We start from the raw sequence: 22,537 nt of genomic DNA on the forward strand, positions 1-22,537 counted from the left end.
ATAGCACAGACTTTCAAATGGAGTGTAAACAGTTGGTTTAGTAAATCTACCTACCAAATTATCTCAGTCTAGACAATGAGGTGATTATTATGATCTGCTGTAGTCTCCTTAACCTATGATTCCTGATATCCTGAAGAAATCTGACCTAAGTTGATAAATAGGAGCACAAAATATTAAGTGGTTAAAGATCACACTTTATCTATAGGGGACAGTTTTGTTGTGCCCTTCAATGTTTCTTTACAGCTAGCATTATAGTGAGAACAATCAACCTGAACATCCCTATAGCTAAAATGATTTTCCAAATACTATTGAGGAAAATTCCTTTGTGGGCCACCTGGCCAGTGTATGGTGGAATGTGTATTAGAACAAATACCTGACTTTCCTTCAAACTGTTGTTTTATAAATATTTCACCGTGTGAAAATGAGACAACAGCATGCTAACTACATTACAGATAATTTTCCTACTATGTAGGCTAACTATAATGTGATCCTCATCCTCTTTATCGTGGAAATGGTCACCCTGAACATGGGCAACATCATTCAGTGTGCTGTGATACAAACTGTATCATTAAATGCCTGCTTGCCATGTAGGATTGTGTGGTATATTTGTAATATGCTTTATGTTGTAATATGCAGATAACTGGTTTCATTTTACTAGAGACATATGCTGGCGTATTGTCAGTCTAAATCTGTGCAGGTATCCCCATGATGGCCATAACTACTAATAAATGTGTAATTACAGAATCATCCTCAGTTAGTGGGTGACTCTTCTTGTATTGAATCCATTTTTTGACTTTAATCTTCCACAAGACTCAATTTCCATTTTACTGTGGCACAAGCTACTCATAGAAGGGACGTGTGCCAGCTCTGTGCCAGCTCTGTGTCAGCTGTGCCAAATAATGTGACACAATTGGAGAGTCCTTCCTGTCAGATGCTTTTTAGGCCCTAGCTAGACATCAAGAAATGATTATTGGATGTGAGATCATTGTTGATTTCTATGAAAAGTAGCAATGATTGTGGTCTTAGACAGTAATGCGGGAGGAGGTTAGCTAAAATCTTGGCTATTGGTTTGAAGGGGTAAACTGACTGGAAGGCAGAAGAGTAGAACTCAGAAGAAACTATAGGAGAAGTCATCATGGGATTGATAGCATTTGTTGTGATCCTATTACTGGAATGGCTGGGTGAGCTTCACACATGAAGACCATTCAGAGTTGTCATTTCTGCATCCTGCTCTCATTCATTTCCTTCTAAACTCACACCTACGTGGAAGGATTGGCATGTTGCCATATCTGTCAGGTTGTTCAAACTATTAACATACTTTCACTTTTCACAAACACGTTAGTGGGAGGAGTTTAGAAAAGATTGATTTGGAAGGATGCCTTTTCACCTGAGAAGTTATCTAAAACTGGCATGCTGCTCCAAGGCCGTAGGAAAACATGGAAATTGTTAGGGCATGTGAGACTGGCTGCAGGTGGCAGCTAAATATTCTTCTGACAATTAAATCAGAGGTTCCAATGGGACAAACTACATACTCATTTTTCTTGGAACATTTGTATTTTTGAAAGGACACGAACTCAGAATTTATAGTTTTCCTAATAGTGCACTGTTTCTTGCCACACTGTGTAAAGGGCAACATCCAAATACAGGAGAGTTTCTGGATGTGGAGTGTGAAGTCCAGATTGGTCCTGGCATGTTCCTCTGAAGTGGACGTCCATTGGAATGTTTGTTGAGGAAATGTGGATGTTTATAGATTGCACATGTTTATTTTCATATTTAGACTACTCTCCAATTTTCTCAGATCACCTTAGTCACCATTCCTTTTTTCTTCTATCTTTTATTCTACTATACTCTCACTTTCTATTTCCAGGACATGTTCCCCTTTAATCTCAACTCTGTTATCCATTATTTTCCCCAGCCTACTACTTATTTCATGTCATACTTTTATCTAATGAGATTTCCTTCCTGAATGTGACACTCAATATCCTTCTATTCTGTATAGTGTAGAAACCCTTTTTGTTTTTCTCTCCCAATAATGACATATTAGTAAATATCTCTAATCATAAGGTGGTTCATTGGTAGTCACATAATTTTAGATGTATTCTTTCTATACCACTTGAAGTGTCTGACCTTGAACATAGAGGGTTGGTTTTGAACTGAATAGAAACTGTGCAAGGGAGACTTGAGGTAGCATTCTTGCTGATAGGCTTGGCAAACCAAGTTGGGAGGAGGCAAACCTCTCCCATCAGTAGAGTGCCTTGCCAATGGTCAGTCCTTGAGAACACAGATGTGCACTGTAGTTCAAAGGCTCTGATTAGGTTGTGGTTTGTCTTCTGATGAGGTGCTTTTACATATTATATTACCACCAGAGTTATTCCCATAACACCGATCTTTTTGTTTAGATTAGCTAAGGCACGAAGCCCTTGAAATTAGTTGCAACCAAGTGACTAGTCTATGAAACTATTTTCATGTATTATGGGAACTTAGTTTGAATCTAGATTTGAGTATTATAAAAAGAACACTGGCTTTGCAATAAAGTATGCAGTTGCATCTCCTACTCTGCATCCCCTGTGTCCTGATTTCTGTGGCACTACCCAGGGTCATCCATAACCGAGGAGGTTGGGGAAGGGTCCCCAACACTTGAAAGTATGCATGACATAGCAATTTTCATGTTCTAGGTCATTCAGGGTTTTATCTACTTAAATGTTTTATTCAACATATAGTGCTAAATGAGAACTCTGAAAGTTTTAAAATATCAAAAATAATTTGGGATTCCCAGGAGAGATGCTGAAAATGGTGAATCCTTTTTGGCACAAGTAAAAAACATCAGCCAGATTAACAAATACCATCTATATACTATACCTTGAAAAAACAAAGCAATGCAGGAACACATGACAAGGCTGCTAAAGTATACAAAAAACACAAAGAGGTATCACAGAGAATAAACGAAAGAGTCTACAGGCCTGACACTATTCAATGTAGCAGAGACTTGTCTCAGTTGAGAGATGAGGAAACTAACTAAACATCAGTGGCTGGATCTTCAGGATCAGGTGGGTGTTAATGGCTAATCATGGATGTCAACTTGACTTCATGTGTTGTCAACTACTATCATATCCATGAAACTTTTTAATGTGAATGAGAAAAATTTTTTATTATATAATTGGAAAAACCCACTTTAGGTCTGGGTCACCCCTTGTAGTGGCAGCCCACTTAAGGGACAAGGAAGAAACAGGCATATACTTATTTTCCTTTTTTTTTTGCCACATTCACTGACAAGTTGACTTATCCTATAATATCCCAAGGCATTGCTTCGCTTGTATTAAAACCTACTTCTCGAGATCTGTGCTGGGTAGTTAAAGCTGTAAAAACATTTTATTAATTGGAGATTGATGGAAGAAAAGCCAGTCCATTGTCAGTGAAGTAAGCACTGTGCTTTTGGTTCGAGGTTCTATAAGAAATCAGACTGAAAAAGTCATGAGGAGCAAGCCAATAACAAGCACCATTTGATGGCCTCTGCATCAGCTCATGCTCCAACTTCCTTCCCGGCTTGATCTCCTGCTGAATTTCTTTCCTTTGAGAATGAATAGTAAAATAGAAGTATAAAGCAAATAATTTCCTCTCCAACTTGCTTTTTGATCATAGTGCTTTATTATACCAATAAAAACTGTAGCTATGTTGGGATTCCAACATAGCATCAAAACCAGTAGCTATGGAAGAGCCCTCTTGGATCAATTGCAGGTACTGAGTTATCAGTTCTCATGGAATGACTCACTATAGAACTCTTGCCCTCTCTGACTTGAACAATCATGATTGGATTACCTGGACCATAGGATTGGATTACCTTTTGGGAGGTGACTTCTAACCCAGTTTGTATGTTCAAGCGTAGGAGCATGAGAATTGAAATTATTAGGTTATAGGAACATAAATATAGGAGAAACAAGAGATAGAACCATAGAATAGCATCTCGAGGTACATCTAAAGAATACTGAAAGCCACCCACATTTAATTTCCATTTGCAAAAATACTCCTACCCCAAAAGGTAGGAGTAAGATAAAAACTACCTTAACATGATATGTGATAACATGAGATTATGTGCTACATTCTTAGTTAAACATTCTGTTGCTAGAACAAGTAAAACTCATACTTTAGACCAAAATATTCTGTAGGCAAACCACTCCCTGAATGGAACCCACTGTTATTTCCCTAAGGGAAATAGGAACTTAGTTGATGCCTTAATTTTTTTTTTTTTTAAGGGTAGACACAGATTGGCTTCTTAATACCCGAAATACCAGGTCTGGATATTAGCCACACCTGTTGACAATAACCTTGAATACTGTGGGAACTCCTCCAATCAATAGCCTTTATAATACCAGCTTGCTTGGGCATGATCTTTTGTATTATAAATGCTGAGCACTCCCCCTCTCTTGGCTGCTGGGTTTGTTTCCTGTTTCTTGCTTGTGCAGTGGACTGTCATCAGTGAGTCTACCCCTATATAAAGAACCCTTTATTATACTCAATTCTGAGCTAGTGTGAGACATATTATAGAGCCCATCTACATCTGGCATCCCACATGAATACCAAGTCCACCCCTATCACTACCGTCAAAAAGGCCCAGAAGGTCTCCCACTCCCTACCACTTGGCTTGATTTCACTTACTAAGTGTTTTTTTTTTTTTGTTTTGTTTTGTTTTGTTTTTTTTTTTTGTTTTGTTTTGTTTTGTTTTTTGCTTTTTCTGGCCAAAACACTGCCACATCAGGGCTACCTTTGGAGAGCCTACCCCATGGTTACTTGGCAATTTCCCACCATTTCCCTGCCTGCAGTTACTTGATTTCCCTGCCTGCAGTTACTTGCACAGCTTTCTATTTGTGTTCCCTGTTCCTGTTCACAAGCTCTGGGTTTCTTTGATATTCTAGCCATCAAATCTCTCTCCCCGTATGGAGTTGATTTAATTGTTCTTAATTTTTCAAAGAAAGCATATTTGTTAGTATTTAAGCAGGCACCAATGTGGAGCCAAGTGGGACTGTTCACACCACCATTGGTCACAGCATCTCTCCACCAGGTGGCTGCAACTGCGACACCTGCTGGCCAATAAAGATTATTACATCTACTACAATTTAATGAACTCTCATAATGAAGGGAAGTCTAACTGATTAATAAATAAATGAATAAATTTTGAAAGTTTATAATTTCAGACAATGTCATTATCATCCAGTAACTTAATAACCTTTTTGCTTATACTATGGATGGCATTCTGCAGGGCTTATATGGTTTTTCTGATACATTCACTTATTGGATATTGTGACTTAGCTTTGTTTTTCATATTATATCCTTAAGAAAATGGTTTGATAACAGAGCGAAGAATGAGGCACTTCTACAAATGATACATACAGTCTTTATAGACTAATAATAAACAGCTAGCTGTCAAGATTGATACCATTGAAAGTCAAAAGTTAGCTGAAAAATTAATATCATTAAAAAGGATAAAACAATTTGACAGAAAAATTCAATCCATGTCAAAGGCTGTTGAGAAATTAGCTAAAAGAATTCATATTGATGAATTTGTCAAAAAATTATGATAAGTTAGCAGATAAAGTATTCCCCAGGAAGGCAATATGCACACCATCCAAACAATATCTAACAATGAGAAGTTATCCTTAATGGAAAAATTTCATACTTTTGGAGTCATATGTGCAGAAAGAGGACCAGAGGTTATGTGAGTCAATGAAATCATTTAAAATATTCACATGTCAAGAGATTCAGGCTTTATAAAACACAGTGGTAAAAAGATTTGAAATGATTGAGGAAATTATCAGAACTGATAAATAAGGAGAGGATGTACAAGGAAAGGATTTAACATTGTCAGTACTTGTCAGAGATGACTAACCAAGAGTTTTAGCTACTTAACCCATAATCACCTCTAACAACCCATCAAATACTCAATACCCCATAGGGTCCAAAGAATGTAGATGGAAACCTATGTGTAGGAACAATATAAAAGAAATTAAGCAAACAATAGTATCTTATAGTTTGTATTCACCATTTGTTAGAGAGATGGTAAAAACAAGGGCTTCCAGCAATAAGGCTATCCCACACAATTGACTTCAATTAGCTTCAGTGGTCCGGGAAGATGGGCCACAACTACTGTGAAAATGGTACAAGCGAGAAGAGGCAAAAATTTTAGAACAACAGGGAAGAGCAAAAGAATTTGAGTCTTGCCAAGATCAAATTCTTTGTGAGAGCATTTATGCTGACTCACAGGATCAAATTTTTATGATAAGCACATCTTGTCCCTATGCCACTCAGCAGCCTTGAATGCTTGGGACAGTATTCATGAAATAAGGAAAAATTTGAATCATATACTAGGGTGAAACAATGCCAAAGAGAATCCTTTAGGGACTTCCTACAAAGATTAACTAATGCTGTACAAATAAGAGTAGCAGACCCAGAAGCTAGATGAGTCCTCATTGAATATCTGACTTTTGAAAATGCCAACTTACAAAGCAAAAAAGGTACTTGTTCCTTTAAAGATTAGATCAGCACCAGTGAATGAATGGATCCTGCATCAATGAACATTGAGACATTTGACTATAACACTGAGACTTGGGTAGGAGAATCAATTTCCAAAGGTATGAGGAGACATCAAAATGCCATATTTAATTGTGGTAGAATAGGAAATCTGAGAAGGGGTTGTAGACAAGTAATTCCTAGGAATAATGTCTCCTCTGGGAATGACAAAACTAGAAAGTCTAAATCTTCAGGATTATGTAGAAGATGTGGCAAAGGCTGACACTGGATCAATGAATGTAGATCAACAAAAGACAAACAAGGCAACCCAATACCATCAGGAAACTCATTGGATAGCCTCTCACAGGCTCCCAGGTCGAATGTGGTATATTTGCTACCATTCACTGTGGAGACATGTATCACCAGGAAAATTTAAAAAATCCAGCACCTGTTTTCAAAAACCATACTGTTCGGATGATGGATTAAACATGGAGGATGAATCAAAAATTCTGATAGAAAATAGGAAATGTATATGTTGGCAGACTTTTATAAATGATCAAAGACTAAAGCTAAGAATGTGTATAAATAACACTGTAAGGGATTACTAGACATAGGTACTGATGTGACTATCATTACTCCAGAATCTTGGCATCTGAATTGGCCTCTTCAAAAGGCAGATGTTCAATCCCTAGGAATTGAAACCCTATCTCAAGTGAAATAAAGTATGAGATGAGTTGAACGCATAGGACCAGAAGGACAGAGATGATGGGTGAGGCCATATGTTGCTAATATCACATAAATTTATGGGGTCCTGACTTGCTGCATCAGTGGAATACTAGAATTAACATTCCTACAGTCCCAGAAACTCATGTTTCTGGGAAGGATATTATAAGACAATTAAAAAAAAAAAGATCACCAGCCATTGAGGCTGTACAAGAACACAAAACAACTAGCAAACCTTCAGAGGTACCAATGGCCTTACCTTTAAAATGGTTAACTGAGAAACCAATATGAGTTAAGTAATGGCCTTTAATAGAAGAGAAACTGTAGGCTTTAGAATAGCTGGTACAGAAGCAACTAGATGCTCACCACATTGAAGAATCAACCAGTTCCTGGTATTCTCCTATATTTGTACTTGAAAAGAAATCTGGAAAAAAGAAAATGCTGACAGATCTAAGAGTTGTCAACAAGTTAATTCAACTTATGGGCCCTCTACAATCTGGAATTCCTTTGCCTTCCCTATTCCCTAAAGAATGGCCTGTTATAGTTATTGATTTAAAAGATTGTTTCTTCACTATACCTTCACAAGAACTGAACAGAGAGAAATGTGCCTTCACTGTGCCTACTCATAATAATTCTCAGCCTTCTAGGAGATATCAATGGACCATCCTCCCACAGAAAATGATCAATACTCCACACTGTGCCAATACTTTGTATGTTAGTCATTGGAAACACTATGTAACCAATTTCCTAAATATATAATTTACCATTACATGGATGATATTTTGCTATCTAATTCAAATGCAGATACTTTAGAAAGAATGTTTGCATACTTTGGAGATTGGTCTTCTGCTTGCTGTTGGGGTTGATAAAGATCTTTTTCCATTCTGTAGGCTGCTGTTTTGTCTTGTTGACTGTGTACTTTGCTTTACAGAAGCTTTTCAGTTTTAGGAAGTCCCATTTATTAATCGTTTCTCTCAGTGTCTGTGCTACTGGGGTTATATTTACGAAGTAGTCTCCTGTGCCAATGCATTTTCCTTCTTCTACATATTGATATCAGTTATGACAGCATCATTTGTTAAATATTCTTCCTTTTTTTCCATTTTATATTTTTTGGTTCTTTGTTAAAAATCAGGTGTTCATAGGTGGGTGGATTAATATCTGGGTCTTTGATTCACTTCCATTGGTCCTCCTGTCTGTTTTTATGCCAATACCAGGCTGTTTTCAGTACTGTAGCTCTGTAGTATGTACGAAATCATAAGTGGCTTTTAGATATAAAGCAAAGAAAACCAGCCTACATTTCACAATCCCAGAGAACCTAGACAGCAATGAGAACCCTAAGTGAGACATACATGGATCTAATCTACATGGGAAGTAGAATAAGACAAGATCTTCTGAGTAAAATTGGGAGCATGGAGACCATGGTAGAGGGTTGAAGGAGAGGGGAGAATAAGAAAGGGGAGCAGAGAAAAATGTATAACTCAATAAATTCAATTAAAAAAAAGAATGTTTGAAGACATAAAGTGTTGCCTCATTGGGGATTATTAATTGTTCTTGATAAAGTACAAAGAGGAGATTCTATCAATTTCCTTGGTTGGGAGGGGGCAATATATGGGAGGAGGGGGAAGGAAATGGGAAAGGGGCAGTAGGTGGAAATTTTAATTAAAAAAGAATAAAAAAATTTCCTCTGTTATAAAATAGGTTTACAGAAAATTAGAACACAAAGTTCAAATTAGAAGAGACTGATTGCATACTTTTAATGACTTTCAAAGATTGCTAGGAGACATTTCCAATCTACGACCTGCTGTTGGGAATAACACCTTTTCTAATAATTCATTTAAACAAAACCTTAGATGGTGACAAAGACTTAAATAGTCCCAGGAAATTAACTACTACAGCTGAGAATGAATTACTTTTGAAGAGAAATTAGAGAAGGCATATGTGGATTGGGTGGATCCAAATCTTAACTGCATTCTAGTCATACTGGCCTTCATAATTTCTCCAACAGGAATTTTAATGTAGAAAGAAGATATTATTTTAGTATGGATCCTTTATGCAACATAAACTGAGTAAAATTTAAAAACTCATGTGAAAAAGGTCTCTGAATTAATTATAAAAGGAAGTTTGAGACTTCAACAACTAGTAGGATTTGACCCAGCAGAAATTATAGTGCCTTTTATTACTGATAAAATAAAAAAAATATGGGAAGACAATGAACAATGACAAAGAGCTTGTGTTAACTTTTTAGGAAAGATTAATAGCAATTAACCAAAAAGTGAAAGAATTGGCCTATAAAGAGAACTACTTGCATTATTTCCTTCATTGTATGTGAAACACCAATAACTGGAACCTGTACATATTATACTGGTGCAAATAAATCAGGAAAAGCAGGTTACAAATCAGAAGATTTAAATAAGGTGTAATAAAGCCAATATAATTCTGTTGAAAAGGCAAAATTATATGCTATTTTCATGGCATTAAGATATCTTAAAGAACCCCTCAATGGGAGCAGAAGGAGGGAGAACATGAGCAAGGAAGTCAGGACCACGAGGGGTGCACCCACCCACTGTGACAGTGGAACTGATCAATTGGGAGCTCACCAAGGCCAGGTGAACTGGGACTGAATAAGCATGGGATGAAACCGAACTCTCTGAACATGGCGGACAATGAAGGCTGATGAGAAGCCAAGGGCAATGGCACTAGGTTTCTATCTTAGTACATGAACTGGCTTTATGGGAGTCTAGCCTGTTTGGATGCTCACCTTCCTGGACCTAGATAGAAGTGGGAGGACCTTGGTCTTCCCGCAGGGCAGGGAATTTGGACTGCTCTTCAGTATTGAGAGGGAGGGGGAATGGAGTGGGCGGAGGGGGAGAGGAGTGGGGAGAGGGGGAAGAGAGTGGGAGGAGGGGGCGATGTGCGTGAGGAGGGGGAGGGAAATGGGAAACGGGGAGGAGACGAAATCTTAATTAAAAAAGAATAAAATAAAGAGAGAAAAGAAAAAGAAAAATAACTTATCCCAGCACTCGGGAGGCAGAGGCAGGCGGATCTCTGTGAGTTGGAGACCAGCCTGGTCTACAAGAGCTGGTTCCAGGACAGGCTCCAAAAACCACAGAGAAACCCTGTCTCGAAAAACCAAAAAAAAAAAAAAATAAATAAATAAATAAATAAATAAATAAGGACTAAATGGGAGGGATTAAATGAAAGAAGGCAAAGAGAAATCATATGATGATATTATAATCTCAAATAAAAAATGATGTGGATATATTTCATTTAAAAAAAAAACCCTCAATGTAGTTACTGATTTGCTACATGCAGAGAGCTGTTTTCCATATTGGAACAACTGAATTTATACCAGATGACACAGAATTGACTTCATTATTCATTCAGGTTCAAGATATAATCAGGAATAGGCTTTGTCTCATATAAATAACACACATCTGATCCCATATGGGTCTGCCAGGTCCTCTAAACAAGGTAATACAGAAATTGATCAATTATTGATTGGAAAGGTGCTGAAGGCCTCAGAATTTTATAAAAATTACATCAATAGCAAAAGTTTAAAGAAAGAATTTTCCAATACATAGCAACAATCTAAGAAGATTACAAACAGATGTCCTTCTTGCTCTTTCTATAACCAAAGACTGCTACCTGCAGGGAGTAACCCACAGGGTACTTAAAGGAATGAAATCTGATAGATGGATGTGATCCGCTTTGCACATTCTGGAAAATTAAAATATGTACACACATCCTTGTCGCTTAATCAGGTTTTTAATGGAAAACTGCTTTGAGGTCAGAAAAGACTGATGTAGTAATCACACATTTATTAGAAGCTATGGCCATCATGGGTATACTTGCATAAATAAAGATAGATAATGGTCTAGCATATGTCTTTAAGAAAATGAAACAGCTTTCTCCTTTTTGTAATATAAAGCATATTGCAGGTATACCAAGCAATCTTACAGGTCAGTCAGTTAGAGAAAAATCAAATAGGCCTACAAAAGATAGGTTAAACAGACAGACTGGGATGAAAAATACCCCCAGAAACAGATTGCATGATGCTTTATTAAGATTGATTTTTTTAATGTTAATAATAAAAGAACAACAGCAGCAGAAAGACATTGGATAATAGAACAAAACCTGATTTAAATCAGCCAGTATATTTCGAGGATGTGTTGACCCCAGAATGGAAACCAAGAGATGTGCTTCATTGGGGGAAGGGGTTTTAGTCTTATTTCCACAGGAAAAAAAAGCTATCCAACCATCAAAATTAATAATGATTTGGTTTAGAAATGATAGCTCATCCACAGAGGTGACAATCATACATGTAGTTGTCAACCTCATAAGGGTTGGGGAAAGGTTCTGTTCTTGTCTTTGCAGGAAAATACTTATCTTCAAAATATCGAAAGACCTTGGATATCTAGATGCCTGAAGAAGAAAAGTTAGCTATCCAGAAAGAATCATTAAGCAAAGAGAAATCTGTCTCATGATGATGTATTATCTGTAGGGAAAAATTTCATTGCTTGAACATGTATTAATCTCCACTTAAAAATTAAAGCTGGCTTTGGAGTTGGACAATTGCTATTCTCTAAATCCAAATGTGTTGTTAAAAGAAAAATTCAGAGTTTCTGTCTCATGTCAGGAATCATCTTGTATGGAACAGAAAGAAGAAAGAATTTAGCAAAAAAAAATTATTTCTCTTCATACCTATTTTTGTCTCTATTGTACCTTTCATTGAATGTATGTCTATATGAATAAGTTTTCCACAATGAACAATAAATTTTCCTGCAGTAAACTTTGAAATTTCCAGGAAGATGATGGGGCCTCACAACAACAATTCCACCTGGCTGATATGATGAAATGATGCTGATAGCGCTACTTTAAGATAGGTTTTGGGTACCAGCTGCTCAAAATGATTCCAAATTGGTTAGCTGAAATGGTGCACCTTCTTACAATGTTCTGGCCTGAACTTCAAATAAGAACTTTGGAAAAATCCCTTCTACCACTCAGAGACCATTTGCAGTTATACCATACAGTAATATTGTAACTTAACCATCATTTAAATTTTTCAGGCTCCCATAGAAAGAACATTGCCCCCATTTCAGCTGGAAGTAATTCTAGAAGATGACATCCCCTTTCCCAACAAAGTTTGTTCTCAGGGTTAGGAACATCAATTAGTGCTGATTATAACTGGCATAGGTTTGGGGTGGAAATTACATATGCTCAGCAATCTTCTTTGACAAAAAAGGGAAATTTGATGGAATAATAAGTAGATTAGTGTGAACTTACACTAATAATAATTGTGAGTAATAGAGTGAATACTTATGATGCATTATTTATAGACAATTTACATTGGTATAGATTTTTGTATATTGATAGAAATTCAAATTATATTTGTTATACTGATTATGCTCCTATTTCTGTTTACAGTATTTGTACACCTATGCAAAGTTATTTTATTATATTTTATGCATGTGTGTTTCTACCTATGCTTAAGAAATTTTGTGTATTGATATAATTTTAGGATATATTTATCATATTGCACTATACATTTCTACTTCTGATCAAGATACTTATACATTGCTCACATTTTGAGGTCATGGTCCTCATTTGCTGAATAGTTGTTTAAAGATTGTTTAATATTCTATTATGAAGTCTTACTCTTTAAGGTATATAGATATTAATAATTATAGGTCAACAGTCATCCGTGTTTGTCATACTTATAGTATATATATATATATATATATATATAGTCCTTTATATACATAGAAATTGTATTCCTCATAGATAGATAATCTTCAATCACTTCAAAGAACTGTAGAATATGGCAATTGAATAACTTCGGGTTCTGTTGACTTGAGACCTGATTGCTCCTAGAAGCACCTTTCAATTCCCGAGAGAATATTGGGCACCTAAGATACTCCACTTGGAGATTATTTTCTTTTTGGCAAAACTGGCCTTTGGGCAAAGAACTGCCCATACCTTGATCACTGACAATGAGCAGTGTCCAGACAGGACAAGCAAGATACAAGCGAAAAGACTGCCAAACCTCACTAAGACAACATAAGATGGTTTTGAAATTTTTCTTCCTTCTAAAACTAGTCTGTCAGTTTTACTCTAGTCCTTCACCTAAGTTGGTTGTTCCAACATTGCAAATGAGACTTTGGGTAATTGCCCAAGTAGCCAGTTGTCTCTGTCATTTATTGTACATTTTGGAAGTTGCTTGATTGCACTTTATGTTTACTCAAATAATATTATTTTCCTTCTTGGGTCTTTGGTGGGGTTGAAGTCTAGATGGTTGTAGTTACTATCCTCTCATGACTTCTCCAAGTCATTTCTAATATAAGACTTAGACTTTTTAACACAGAATAACTATTAAAACATTTAGCATATGTTTTTTGATCGATATTGTTTATGCTGCTTGTAATTCTAATTTTTATACTTGATATTTGTTCTTATTGTATATAGATTTGTATTAGGCTTAGAACTCTCTTATTTAGACAAAAGGGAGAGGTGCTGTGGGAAATCCTTCAGCCATAGCTTTTAAGATATCAGCCCACATGGGTGTAGTCTCTTGTATTATAAATGATGACAAAAATCTTGTGCAGTCTCTCTCTCAGCTGCTGGATTTGGTTCCTGTTCTCTGCTCATACAGAGGACTGTGGTCTGTGAGTCTAACCATAAATAAAGAACCCTTTATTGTACTGAGTTCTGAGGTAGTTTGGGGGCTACTTTATAGCATCCATCTACACTTGAGAGAACAGAACTCTTTGATCTATTTCAGGGTAGATTTGGCCCACAGCTATGGACCCTGTCAGAGCAGAATGGACCCATACCTATGGACCTTATCACCATAACCTGTATCCCACTCAAATAAATCCCCTTTTGATATGTATATATTAATTATGTCAGATATGATCTATTAGAGAACCTTGACTGTTAAACTAGGATGTCAAAGATTACTACAGGTAGCCTGAAGTAGATGGCTTTGATAACAAAATATCAACAATTATAGCTAAACCCAAAAACCTGTGTTGTTTTCAATACTTAAATCCAGTGGAGTGTATGTGTATGTGTGTGTGTTTGTGTGTGTGTATGTGCATACATGTGTGTGATTAATATATCAAAGATGGTATTAAGTTTTTTCCTAAATGTTACTTTGTGTTACTAATCAGCAATGGGTACAGTATTATTTTTACTACTGCCATATCTTAGATAACTAATAACTAGGAAAATCTTGAGAAAATACCTTCTTCATTTGTTTGTTTGGAGACACACTTCTCTGTATAACATTCGTTGGTGTCTTGGAACTCACTTTGTAGACCAGGATGGCCTTAAACTCAATAATTCACTTGCATCTTCCTCAAACTGTTTATTTTTTAATACTGAATTTTTGGGAAAATTTGCAAAGGAGGAGAAAGTCTTAGATTTGGAAAATGAGGACCTATTTGGTGCAAAATCTGGATAGAAGACAAGCATATTAGTCATATATCAGGTTCTCAGGGAGACAGACTGAACAGCAGGGAATCTGAGGAAGGTGATGCAATTTGTAGTCAAGTCCTCTAAGGCAAAGAAAGAGTAAGTCCTTTCATATATGGATTACTGAAGACAGTAAGATCTCCAAGATCCATGTATTTCTGTGTTCCCACGTAGGCTTTGCCAGGAAGGATTGAGCTTTCTGGACATATATTCTTTAATTCACTCATTTTCATAGTCCTCCATCCTCAGTAAGGAGCAGCAAAGAGGATAGGAAAAGAAGACCTCATCAAATAGTTGTTTAGTTATTAATCTTGATGGATATTTCCTGTAACACCATTCTTTGTGTCTTTTGATTGATTTTAGTTTGAAGTTTATTTTGTTAGATATTAGGATAGCTACACCTACTTGTTTCTTATGTCCAGTTGTTTGGAATATTTTTTCCCAACCCTTTACTCAGACAACATCTGTCTTTGAGGTTGAATTGTTATTTTTGTATGCCGGAGAATGGATTCTGTTTTTGTATCTAATCTGTTAGCCTGTGCTTTTTTATAGGTGACTTGAGTCTATTTATATTAAGGGATATTAATGACCACTGATTGCTATCTTCTGTTAGTTTAGTTTGCATTGTTGGTGATGTTAATTAGTGCATTTTCCCCTTCTTTGGGATTTGCTGCTATGAGACCATCAATTGTCTGTGTTTTTGTTGATGTAGCCAGATTCCTTGGGTTGGAGTTTTCCTTCTAGTATTTGTATAGGGCTGGGTTTAGGGCTAGGTATTGGTTAAATCTGGTTTTGTCATGGAATATCTTGTTTTGTCCTTCTATGGTGATTGAAAGTTTTGCTGGGTACAGTAGTCTGGGCTGGCATCCATGATCGCTTAATGTCTGCATAGTGTTGACCATGACCTTCTGGCTTTCATTGTCTCTAATGAGAAGTCAGGTGTAATTCTGATAGTTCTACCTTTATATGTTGCTTGGCCTTTTTCCTTTGCAGCTCTTAATATTCTTTCTTATGTTTAGCATTTTGATTATTATGTGGGGAAGAGACTTTTTTTGATCCAGTCTATTTGGTATTCTGTAAGCTTCTTGTATCTTCATAGGCATATCTTTCTTTAGGTTGGAAAAGTTTTTTTCTATGATTTTGTTAAATATATTTTCTGTGCTTTTGAGTTGAACTTCTCCTTTGTCTATACCTATTGTTCTTAGGTGTGGCCTTTTCATGGTGCCCCATATTTCCTAGATATTTTGGATTAAGCTTTTGTTAGATTTAATGTTTTCTTTGACTGATGAGTCTATTTCCTCTATTGTATCTTCAGCACTTGAGATTCTTTCTTCCATCTCCTATATTCTGCTGTTCATGCTTGTGTTTGTGGTTCCTGATCATTTTCTCATGATTTCTGTTTCTATAATTCTCTCAGCTTTTGTTTTCTTTATTGTCTCTATTTCAGTTTTCAAGGCTGAGATAGTTTATTTAATATGCTTGATTGCTTTTTCTTGGTTTCTTTAAAGGAATTTGTTGATGTCTTTAAATTTTTTGTTTGTCTTTTCCCCTATATCTTTGAGAGAATTTCTCATTTCCTCTTTAAGAGTTTCAAACATTCTTCTGAAATTATTTTTTAGGTCATTTTCTTCTGCTTCATCTATATTTGGTTGTTCAAGTCTCGCTGTTGTAGGGTTTTTAGGTTTTACTGGTGTTGTATTGCTCCATGGTATTGTGTGTGTTCTTATCTTTTCTACTCATCTTTTCCTCTAATAGGTGTGGTTGGGACTGTCTGTAATTGTGTTGATTACTCTTCTATGTGACAGTGAATGCAAGGCTCAGATGATTGTTCCTCATTGTATAGTCATTGCCACAGTTCTAGTTACCCCATTGGTCACTGCCTGTTCCTGGAGGTAGCTCAGAGCTCTTGGGCTTGCCTCCACTCCTTTGGAGTTTGCTGTCTCAGGCCTACTCCAGCCTAGATTGTTGGCTCAGACCTGTTTCTGTAAATGTCCCTGGTCTGCATCAGTTTCTGCAGAGTTCCCTGCTTTGGAGTCGGTCCTGTAAAGGATTGTGGCTCCTGCCTTCTCCCTCCCTCCCTTCAAGGCGTGGGTATGCCCAGATCTTCAGAGCACCTGGCTCAAGCTTACTCCCTTAGAGGTCCAAGACTCACACTCAGACCAGCAGATGTTTGTGGTTCCTGCCTATTCCCTTTGACGTCCCAGACTAGATGTCCAGATGTCCAGATCCACAGATGTCCTGTCTCAAGCCTACTTCCTCTGAGGTCCCAGGCTCATGCCTGGACCTGCAGAGATCTCAGGTTCCTGCCTACTCCTTTGCAGTTCCCAGACTCATGCCCAGACCCACAGAGGTCCTGACTCAGGCCTAGTTTCTCGGAGGTCCTAGACTAATGCCTAGACCTACATGAGTCCTTGCTTAGTTCTACTCCCTTGAATGTCCCAGATTCACCTCCAGACACTCAGTGGTCTCTGGCTCTGGCTTACTTGCTCAGTGAGTGGTTACTCCCCTGTACCTGTTCCTGTAGAATGTGCTGTCCCAAGTATGTTCTGGCCCCAGTCTCTGGCTCCGTGCTGATCTGCAAATGTCCCTGGACTAAATTTGTTTCCACTCCCATGAAGCTTGCTTTCTCAGACCCACACCAGCATAGGTAGCTCATAAGTCCCACTCCTATGGAATTTGTGCCTCAGACCCACTCCAGCCAAAGGTGGAGTTCCCACATTTTTATTTCAATCAGCAGAGTTTTCCTTTCTTGGTCATATAAAGGTTTTCCCCTCTTCAGTGCTCACTATCTTTTGCTACCATGAGTGCCTTCCTGATCCTAGCACTTCTTAGAGCTGCTGGTGAGTTTCAAGCCATGTTGTCCCTACTTTTCTAATCAATTAGAATACATGGACTCCTACTTCACTGATACCTTACTATTTTTCTGATGTTCATATTCTTTTTCCATCATACTATTTTTAGATTTTTTAGTCTCTCAAACTTCAGTTTTAACTATCTCACTTCAATGCAGTCTCTACACCCTCCTTTGTTGGCTTAAGAGCAGTGATTACTGAGGCTAAATGAGAATCCAAATTGAGGGTGCATAAATTAAACAAGGAGACAATTTCCCAGGAGCTAGTGAACCAGTAATCAACCAACATAATTATTGAAGAATTGCAGAGGGAAGCAAGCAATGCATTAAGCAACTGACATGTAATCAGATTCCATGAACATGGTCTAAGGGTCCTTTCTTCCATCCTTTTCCCAGAACTCTTCAGGAATTCTGAGCCCACCAGGATCTAATTACCTGGCCTGCATTCATTAATTTCCCCTGGTAGATATTGAATTTTAGTGCTGATTACTGGGGACTGTGTTCTCCCTACTTTTTCTTAATCATTCTCCTAAGAAAGTAATACTAAAAAAGTGGGAAAGTGATATGATACTCCAACAATATGATGAATCTTATTCTTCTTTCTAAATTCTCTCTAGTTGCTTTCCCTGCTAAGACTCTAAAAAGTCAACATTCCAGTGGCACAAATAAGTGATAGATGAAAAAGTAAAGCAAGCCATGGACAAAACTGGCTTCTAATGGGATCCCACTCAGTGTGTTCTTAGGTAGTTCTTGCTCTCACAAGCCTGATGCTGTGAAGAGGTTTGAGCTTTTTGGGAACCACAGATCCCAATATTGGGAAACCATACAATCTATTTCCTATTGGAGACAGAGTAATCCCAGTTTTACTACAGTCATTGTGCTCAGTAAGAAATCCTAAGGGTTTAAGCTACCATAGAACCAATGTCTTCACTCTAAAGCCTCCTGATGAATTGTCTTATTCTCATTTCTTATCTCCACTAAGTTTCTTTTCCTTTTGATGTTGATGACATGATCATGGGAGGTTACACCTGCCAGAAGAATTCCAATCCACACCAGGTGTCCCTAAAGGCTGGCTACCATTTCTGTGGAGGCTTCATCATCAATGACCAGTGGATGGTGTCTGCAGCTCATTGCTACAAGTCGTAAGTCATGGTATGCTGACTGCATTGCTCAAAAAGTGGGGTATCTTTACACCACGTGTGTATATGAGCAACAGGTGAAATTGCAAGAGAAAGGGAAAGATGGGAAAAAAAATGAGGTGCTCTTTCCAGGTTTTGGCTATTACAAACAATGCTGCTATGAACAAAGTTGAACAGATACTATTGTCATTTGATGGGGCATCTCTTGGGTATATTCCCAATAGTGGTATTACTGGATCTTGGGGTAGGTTGATCCCAAATTTCCTGAGAAATCGCCACACTGATTTCCAAAGTGGTTGCACAAGTTTGCTTTCCCACCAGCAATGAATGAGTGTGCCTCTTTCTCCACAACCTCTCCAGCAAAGGCTATTATTGGTGTTTTTGATTTTAGCCATTCTGACAGGTGTAAGATGGTATCTCAAAGTTGTTTTAATTTGCATTTCCCTTATCACTAAGGAGGTTGAGCATGATCTTAAGTGTCTTTTGGCCATTTGAATTTCTTCTGTTGAGAATTCTCTGTTCAGATCAGTGCCCCATTTTTTTATTGGGTTCATTAGCATTTTAAAGTCTAGTTTCTTGAGTTCTTTATGTATTTTGGAGATCAGACCTTTGTCTGTTGCAGGGTTGGTGAAGATCTTCTCCCAGTCAGTGGGTTGCCTTTAAAACAATGACTTCTCGAATTTTGCGTGCAAATGGATGGAAATAGAAAACACTATCCTGAGTGAGGTATCCCAGACCCAAAAAGAGGAACATGGGATGTACTCACTCATAATCGGTTTCTAGCCACAAATAAAAGACATTGAGCATATAATTTGTGATCCTAGAGAAGTTTAATAAGAAAGTGAATCCAAAGAAAATCATATAGTCATCCGCCTGGAGAGGGGAAGTAGACAAGATTGCAGGGCAAAAACTGGGAACTTGCGGGTGAGGTAGCATGGGGCAAAGGGGAAATGGGATGAGAAACATGAGAAGGGGAGGATGGGAGGAGCTCGGGGGATTGGGATGGTTGGGATATAGGAAGGGAGGATATGGGAGCAGCCAAGTATATATCCTATCTAAGGGAGCCATCTTAGGGTTGGCAAGAAACTTGACTCTAGAGGGGTTCGCAGGTGTCTAGGGAGATGTCCCCAGCTGGTACCTTGGGCAACTAAGGAGAGGGAACCTGAAATGACCCTATCCTATACTGATAAATATCTTGCATATCACCTTAAAACCTTCATCTGGCGATGGATCGAGGTAGAGACAGAGTCTCAGTTTGGAGCAACGGTCTGAGCTCTTAAGGTCCAGATGAGGAGCAGAAGGAGGGAGAACATGAGCAAGGAAATCAGGACCACGAGGGATGTACCCACCCACTGTGACAGTGGAACTGATTTATTGGGAGCCCACCAAGGCCAGCTGGTCTGGGACTGAATAAGCATGGGTTGAAACTGGACTCTCTGAGCATGGCGGACAATGAAGGCTGATGAGAATCCAAGGACAATGGCACTAGGTTTCGATCCTAATACATGAACTGGCTTTGTGGGAGCTTAGCTTGTTTAGACGCTCACCTTCCTGGACATAGATAGAAGACCTTCGTCTTCCCGCAGGGCAGAGTATTTCGACTGCTCTTCAGTATTGAGAAGGAGGGGGAATGGTGTGGGGGGAGGAGAAGAGGAGTGGGGATAGGGGGAGGGGAGTGGGGGGAGGAGGCGATATTTGGGAGGAGGGGAGGGAAATGGAGAACGGGGAGCAGGTGGAAATTTTAATTAAAAAAGAATAAAAATAAAAAAAAACAAACAACAACAAAAAAATAAATCTCATTGGGCTTTACAAAAAAAATTGAGGTGCTGATAGCATTTTGTGTTTATGTTCTTTAGAAGAGTGCGTTTTGAAGGAAAGAAATTTTATTTTCTCACCTTACAAACCAATGAAGCTGATAAATATTTTTTTCACAACTACTTCCTAGGTTCATATCAAGAAATAGTAATTCTAATTTTCAAAATACAGCTAAAATGGCTTTATTTTTCATTCTTCTCCTCCAAATTTAATATGCAATTAGATCATGAGTAATACTGTTCCCACTAAGGACTCTCAATACTAAGTGTGAGTGAAAAAGATAAAGAGGAGTTATTACAACATGGTTTATACAACCTCATAATCGAGATTGTGACTCATTAGATTTGGAGTTGGTATGAAGAGAATGAACCTCTCACAAGGTCTCAGAATGATACATGGAGGTTCAGACACTGCATTTTGATCAATGTGGTTGAAATGCAACAGGACAACAGTTCTTTCAAAAGAAAATGATGATTAAAAGTTCCTGTGTGTAGCTAACAAGGACACAGTGGATGAAGAGAGTTTCAAGTAACTCCTTAGCTGCTTAGTCCTGAGTATGCTGTGTAAATAAAATCAGGAGCAGTTTTTACCTGCAGTCCTTCACCTCAGCCACTGTACACCATCTTTCTCTGAAGAAGAATGAGAGTGTGATCCAAACAACATCTTATCCATCATTATGATTTTTCTCCTATGGTACTGCTGCAATATTTTTTTTACAGACTTCAGTGCCAGACAAGAGTGAGGAGCTTAGAAACTTGTGATATCTAGAGTCATGGAGGAGAAGAATCTAGCATGCCTCTCTTTCAACAGCGGCATCTAATTTAGGCTGAGAGAATATAACATCAATGTTCTTGAGGGTGATCAGCAGTTCAGCACTGCTGCTAAGATCAAGCATCCCTACTTTATGAGGAATAACCTGAAAAATGACATCATGTTGATCAAACTCTCTTCCCCTGTGACCCTCAATGCCCGAGTGGCCACTTTAGCTCTGCCCACCTCCTGTGCACCTGCTGGAACTCAGTGCCTTATATCTGGATGGCGCAACACCTTCAGCTTTGATGGTGAGTAGTACAAGTTTCCTACTGTTTTTTTTTTCCACTCTGCAATCTCCCACATCTCTGGAATTTTCCCAGTGCCTTCAACTTCAACTGGACCTTGAGAGCTCAGTCCAGTGCTCCGATGTCAGTCTCTGCCTCTGTTTCCATCTGTTGTTGGATGAAGGTTCTATGGTGATATTTAAGATAATTATCTGTCTGACTACAGGGCAAGACCAGTTCAGGCACCCTCAGTGAACCTGATAGAGGAGAAAATGGGAAGTAGCCTTCAATGCATGGACACAGGAGACCACTTCCTAAGTATAACCCCAGTAACACAGACAATAAGAGCAACAATAAATAAATGGGACCTCCTGAACCTGAAAAGCTACTGTAAAGCAAAGGACAAAGTCAATAAGACAAAAAGGCAGCCTACTGAATGGGAGAAGATCTTCACCAACCCCACATCAGACAAAGGACTGATCTCCAAAATATCTAAAGAACTCAAGAAATTAGAGATCTAAATTCTAAATAATCTAATTAAAATGGTGTACTGAACTAATCAGAAATTTCTCAACAGAAAAATTTTAAATGGTCAAAATTTACTTAAGGTCATGTTCAACTTCTTTAGCTATCAGAGAAATAAATGCAAATCAAAACAACTTTGATACCATCTTACACCTGTCAGAATGGCTAAAATAAAAAATATTAATGATATCTTATACTGGAGAGGATTTAGAGTAAGGGGAACTTTCATTCATTGCTGGTGGGAATGCAAACTTGTGCAACAACTTTGGACATCAGTGTGGCAGTTTCTCAGAAAATTGGAAATCAACCTACCTCAGAATCCAGCAATATCATTCTTGGGAGTATACCCAAAAGATGATCAATCATACTACAAAAGCATTTGTTCAACTGTGTTTTATAGCAGCATTATTTGTAATAGCCAGAACCTGGAAACAACCTAGATGTCCCTCAATGGAAGAATGGCTAAAGAAACT

General features: G+C 37.9%; 1 pseudogene and 1 gene segment (V, D, J or C); one reads left to right on the forward strand and one right to left on the reverse strand.

Moving 5' to 3' along the window:
• The window catches only part of LOC130872023 (T-cell receptor beta-1 chain C region-like), a 448,908-nt gene that overhangs the window by 56,375 nt on the left and 369,996 nt on the right, over window positions 1–22,537 (reverse strand).
• The window catches only part of LOC130877434 (trypsin-4-like), a 91,974-nt pseudogene continuing 86,934 nt past the window's right edge, over window positions 17,498–22,537 (forward strand).

The sequence above is a fragment of the Chionomys nivalis genome, chromosome 1, assembly GCF_950005125.1.
Source record: "Chionomys nivalis chromosome 1, mChiNiv1.1, whole genome shotgun sequence".
NCBI classification, from domain to species: Eukaryota; Metazoa; Chordata; class Mammalia; order Rodentia; family Cricetidae; genus Chionomys; species Chionomys nivalis.